A 6338-nucleotide genomic window follows, 5' to 3' on the forward strand; every position below is an offset into this window, starting at 1 on the left:
ATGAACGTTACCAATTACATTTTGCACCCCTGCTGAAGATGTCATTAAGGTTCAACACTCCTGACCCGCATCTGCTGCCTGTGAGCGACTTTTTAGCACCGCTGGCCTCATTTTCAATCCAAAAAGAGCTTGAATAGATTCCAGAAACTTTGAAAACTTTGAAGTTGAATAAAAATATTGCCACTCTCTGAGACTGAGAGGGCCATCAAATCAGAGTCCTCTCTGAATATTTGGTTTTACTTTATCTAAAATTATTTACTTACATTTTATTTGTCCATTAAATCCTAAATGTTCTTCTACTTTGTGACATGATATTTTATTTGTTAATTGAAGATACTCTTTTTGAAAGATTGCTTTACTACTTTGTCTTTTTTTTTTTTACCCACTTGTTTGATCTTCATTTCATTCTGGCATGTTGAAAAGCTTCTGTGTTGATTTTGGTTAATGCAGTGTTGAGGTGTACAATTTGTATTTTAGGAAATAAAACCTCACAAATCAACTGTTTTTGGCTTTGCACTAACATGTGTCTTGGTGTTAATGACTAGTGCACCTTTGAGCCTACTTTTAATGTGACTCAAATACTCAAGGTACTGTTCAAATTAGATACTATAAGACTTTTACTCAAGTCATATTAGAATAAGTGACTTTTAGATTCTACTGGAGTCAATTTTGCAGTTTTTGCAGTTAGGTATCTATACTTTTACTCAAGTATGATTTTCAGGTACTCTTTACACCTCTGATTATAATTGCCAAAAACAATGTTGGCAAATATTTTTTGACATTCTTTTAGAAATAATATCTGGCAAGAGAAGATTATTTCAAGTATGACATTAGAACAAAACATCTAAAAACTAATTTAATGGGTTATATTTGGTTTGTTGTAGTCTTATAAGAACTGAAAAACGGAACAAATTTCACAATATTAAAAAGGTTTGCTGAGAACATTGCTGCAGTGTAAAAGAAGCCTCTGATGATTGTATCTGTAATCACATTGAAAAAGAATGAAAAATGTAATCATAATATATGATTATCCTGTTTTTAAATGTGAGAGATTTTGTATATGTATTGTGTGTGTGTGTGTGTGTTCGTGTGTGTGTGTGTGTGTGTGTGTGTGTGTGTGTGTGTATGTATGACCTTGCATTTGAATGTGTCTTTGTACATGTTTCATGTAATGCTTCTCTGTGTGTGTGTATGTGTGTGTGTGTGTGTGTGAGAGAGAGAGAGAGAGAGAGAGAGAGAGGGTTTTTTGTGTGTTAATAGGACGATAGGGAGGCGAGGTATGAACAGCCATCGCAGTCATCTCAAACAGCTGTCCTCTTCCCATTCGGCCATTCACTCCAACATGTTTGCATTGTGCTGCTCCACTGTTCCCCCAAAAGAGAGAGAGAGAGAGAGAGAGAGAGAGAGAGGCACCCATCCTCTCTCTCATCCCCCCTCTATCCCCATCTTTCATGCTGTTGCATACTGCCATCTCACTGCTGTCTCTTATCATACCATTCAGAGATATCACACGCTCACATGCGCATACTCTCTCTCTCTCTCTCTCTCTCTCTCTCTCTCTCTCTCTCTCTCTCTCTCTCTCTCTCTCTCTCTCTGCTGCTTTCTTATCATAACACTCAGTGATATGTCCACTTTATCTGTGTGTTCCAGGGGACTGCAGGCTGTTCTAATGCATATTAAATAAATATGTGAGGTTTTTTTGCATACTGGGCACTGCTTCCCACTGCTTCCTGCTCTCTCGCTCTCTCTCTCTCCCTCTCCCTCTCTCTCTCTCTCCCTCTCTCTCTCTCTCTCTCTCTCTCTCTCGTTCACACACACACACACACACACACACACACACACACACACACACACACACACACACATACAGTACACACATGTATGCAGTATAAATATTTTTAGTTCAATTTAGTTATAATGTATAGCACTTTTATCAATAGGCAATGCCACAAAACAGCTTTACAAAAATCTGCATGACGTGTCGATTGGAAGATTTAGACTTAGTCATAGTGTACTGTATATACATATTGTAATCTAGAATGTTTGTGTATGGAGATAATGTATGGTTAATTGGGTCCTCAATATCAGTCTAAAATTAAATTCAATTAAATCTGAAAGGCTTGATTGTGATGTAGAGGTGGTGTTCAGCTTTGGATAAAAAAAGGAAAAAAAAGAAAAGTTAAAACATGAATGAATTAAAAGTGCTAGATATAAATATGGTGTAATTGGTAACAATTATTTTACATGTATACTGTATGCCTGTACCACCGAAGTTAAATACTTTGACTCACGAATAAGATGGTAATGATCATTCTGAAAAAAAGCCAAAAAAAAAGGAAAGGATTTGTAAACATATGTACATACATACATATGGACAATGTATGGACAAAGGTATGGAAAATGTTTGTGGACAGCTCACCATTAGATTCGTATGGGCTTTTTTTAACATCCTACTCCACATTTAGTCCCCTTTTGTTGTTTTAATAAAACTTTTTCACTCTTCTGGGAAGATGCTCCAATAGATATTGGAGTGTGGTTGTTGAGATTCAGCCACAAAAGCGTTAGTAAAATCAGATACTGATGTAGGGTATGGAGGCCTGGGGTTCAGTCAGCGTTCCAATTCATCCCAAAGGTGTTCAAATGAGATCAGAGCTCTGTAGCAGGCCATTCAAGATCTTCCATGTGTACAGAGAAATCTGTTACCTCACCAATTTTTTTCTTATAGTAAATTTGATGTAGCTTGTCATGTTAAACCACAATGAATCTTGAAATGTGTCTAGAAATTTGTCTAGAATTCTAGCAGCTGGAACTACTTTCCAATTTAATGTCATAGAAAAAGGATTCAATGAACATTGAGAATTCAGCCTTAATGTTGTATAGTTATACTTATTAGGATTTCTACATTTTAGGACTAATAAATGATTATTAATTTGGAATTTTAAAAGTGTTAATCGAGTTACAAATTTGTCTATGTATATTTTTTAAATAATGTAACTTTTTTTTGTCTAAATAGTTCACATGAAAGTGTGTGAGATGCTGCTCTTAACAACCTGCTACCAGCATTTTACTTTTTATTATATATTCAAAAAACTTTAATACTATTTTTGTCAAATACTAATAATTAATTTTATTGAAGCCCATCACAGTTTTCATTTCCATTTATGCCATTTTGACAGACACCTTTATCCAGAGTGACTATAATTATATCATTCAAACATTAAGCTGTTAAGGGTAAAGGGAGCAGTGACAGCATGGTGTTACTGGGATTTAAACTCACAAACTTTAAATCAGAAATCTAGCATCTCATCGTTTCATCCGATCCACTGATTTATTTATTATTTTTTAAATATTATTTCAAATTGGGACAATCCATTTTTTGAAAAGAAATCCTATTCTAACATTTATTTATACACTTTTTATTCTTTTTTTAACTGTACTGTATGTGATATTCAATCAGAAACATGGCAGCTCTCCTATCATAGTACATCTAATTTCTGTGAGCAATAAGATGCTTTTTAGGACTTTTGGGTGGGTTTTTACTGGATACATATTAAACACAAGCATCATGTTTGATTAAATAAAAGCATTATAGATTTGCATGATTCATCCTGACTATACATAAGGCTGTGGAATTATAATAGCAATCTCTGTGTGTGTATATGTGTGTGTGTGTATATATATATATATATATATACATACATATATATATATATATATATATATATATATATATATATATATATATATATATATATATGTGTGTGTGTGTGTGTGTGTGTGTGTGTGTGTGTGTGTGTGTGGGTTCAACCGGTTAACCTGCCATCGTTTGAAGTCTACAATACAGCTGCAGTGATAGTAATCTTCATCCCACCTCCCCCTTAATCACACACACACACACACACACACACACACACACACACACACACACAAGCGATATCAGTGCTATACAAAGTGCCTCATCCGGAGTGATAGCGCCTTCTCCAGGTTAGAGGTGCCGACATGTGGCTTAGGATTAGGGGGCTTAGCCGACTTCCTGATAACACGGCTGAGGTTGCAAGGTCAAAGGTCACGGGATGTGGAAGATCAGGGGTTTTCCGAGCCAATTGACCGAGATTTGTGTGTATGCATGTGCATGCCCTGTAAGGTCTGTTACGGTGTGTTCTACAACACTTAATTAAAATTCAGGCAGTTCTTTCTTGTCTTACAATTCATGCCATTTAAGAATCTTTCCACATTAGAAACAATTAGGGGCTATGCCTAGAATAGATCTTTCTAATACCTACATATAGACAAAGTACAGCTGTTCTTCACATAAACACACGATATTCACTCATGCTTTTAGGCCGCCACATGAAATGAGTCATTAGCTAGACTAATTTTTTTTTATGATATTCAAATTGAATAGCTGCATATTAACCTGGATATCATAATTGGACACTATTTATTGCAGCATTTCTAGTGTTGCTTTTCCAAACATCGTATTTTATTATCCATTCGAATTATGGTTCTGGTAAGAAAAATATTTCTATATCTATAATTGTTGATTTCATATCCTGTGAACCCAAAATGGACTAAAACACTGCAATAAAACTGGAGCCATTCTTTTTTTAGGCACCATAATTTTACTTCACACTCCTCCATAGTAGCAAAGCTAAATTTTCACACTACATCTCATCCTCTTATTCCCGCTTCTTCTACTTACTCTCTCTCTCTCTCTCTCTCTCTCTCTCTCTCTCTCTCTCTCTCACACACACACACACACACACACACACACACTGCCTCTCAGTTATCTCCTCTCCTCCGTCCTCTGCAATAATTACTATGTGCAGCTGAGATAATTCTGAGAAACGGAGGGGCGAAGACGAATGAAAGGAGCAGCGGCTGTGGCTTCTTGCGCCACGGTTCCTTATCTGACCTTGGGCAGAGGCGTTCTTTGTTAGGCAAATCTCACAACCAAGCGAGAGCGAACGAGGGAGGGAGGGAATATTTTTTACAGGGGACGATAGCAGGACGAGAGGAATGTCTGGAGAGGGATGAAGGAGGTGGAATGGAGGGAGTGGAAGACTTGGGGTGGGGGAGTGGGAGTGGGAGGGGGAGAAAGAAATAAGGGAATGAAGGCAGACTTCATTTTTTTTTAAGTATTGCCAGTAACACAAAGCACCTCTAGTCAATAAAACTCAACATTCAGAAAGGAGATGAGGAGAGAGAGAGAGAGCGTGTGAATAAAGCAGACTTTTTTCAGCATTTCCTGAGACACACAGCACCTCTTGTCAATAAAATTTCACATTCATAATGTGATGATAAGGAGAAAAAGAAAGAGATAAAGAATTGAATCAGTGGTAGCACTGGATGGTTTTTTTTTGTGCCCAATCACTGTAAATGTGTTGCTGGGACACCTGGCTCTCTTTCGCGTCTCCATTTTAGAAAAGCTCTTGTGAAGGAGAACAATTGATGAATGGGATTTTAACAGGGCCAGTAGAAAACTGCCTTTAATGCTTTTCCAATTAGGTTTAAGAAAGAGTTGAAACTTATGACATCAAATCCACTCGGTATGACTTGCAAGTTCAGTTTTGGATTGTCTTTATTATAATAATCATAATGCCATTTTTTTTTTTACCTTTCAATTCAGAGGATGGCAGGACTCCATTGACCACTGAAGGACCACCCTTGTGAAAAGCCCTCAACTGTTCAGAGTGGTGCTAAAAGCATCTCCCAAATAAATAAAGCGAGTTTGACAAGCACCAAATTGTGATGGCTAGACGACTGGGTCAGAACATCTCCAAAGCTGCAGCTCTTGTGTGGTGTTCCCAGTCTGCAGTGGTCAGTATTTATCAAAAGTGGTCCAAGGAAGGAACAGTAGTTAACCGGGGACAGGTCATGGGCAGGCAAGGCTCACTGATGCATGTGGGGAGCGAAGGCTTTCCTGTGTGGTCCGATCCAACAGATGAGCTCCTGTAGCTCAAATTGTTGAAGAAGTTAATGCTGTTAATGGTCGCTGGTTCAGAACTGTTTTGGCAGCAAAAGGGGGACCAACACAATATAAGCCAGGTGGTTTATATTAATAGGTGGCCATAAAGTTATACCTGGTCGATGTGTGTGTGTATATATATATATATATATATATATATATATATATATATATATATATATATATATATATATATATATATATATATATATATATTTTCTTTGTTTTTTTTTTGTTTGTTTTTTTTTTACTGTCTCTTTATTTTACATATTTCATTTTGGTGTTGTCTTAGGAGGGGTATATTATGTCTTTAAGAAAGTATAGCAGAAAGAAAAAGAATTGTGGGGATTAAATAAAGTTGCTTCTCTCC

The 6338-nt window shown here is 36.7% G+C and overlaps 1 long non-coding RNA gene across 1 annotated transcript in view; it reads left to right on the plus strand.

The window, feature by feature from the left end:
• The window catches only part of LOC124398394, a 13133-nt gene extending 7049 nt beyond the window's left edge, over positions 1-6084 (plus strand). The window contains exon 3 of the long non-coding RNA XR_006928057.1: positions 5630-6084. This is a non-coding gene — a long non-coding RNA (uncharacterized LOC124398394). The remainder of the gene's footprint in view (positions 1-5629) is intronic.
• The last annotated feature ends 254 nt before the right edge of the window (positions 6085-6338 follow it).

Source organism: Silurus meridionalis, chromosome 15, assembly GCF_014805685.1.
Source record: "Silurus meridionalis isolate SWU-2019-XX chromosome 15, ASM1480568v1, whole genome shotgun sequence".
Classification (NCBI taxonomy): Eukaryota; Metazoa; Chordata; class Actinopteri; order Siluriformes; family Siluridae; genus Silurus; species Silurus meridionalis.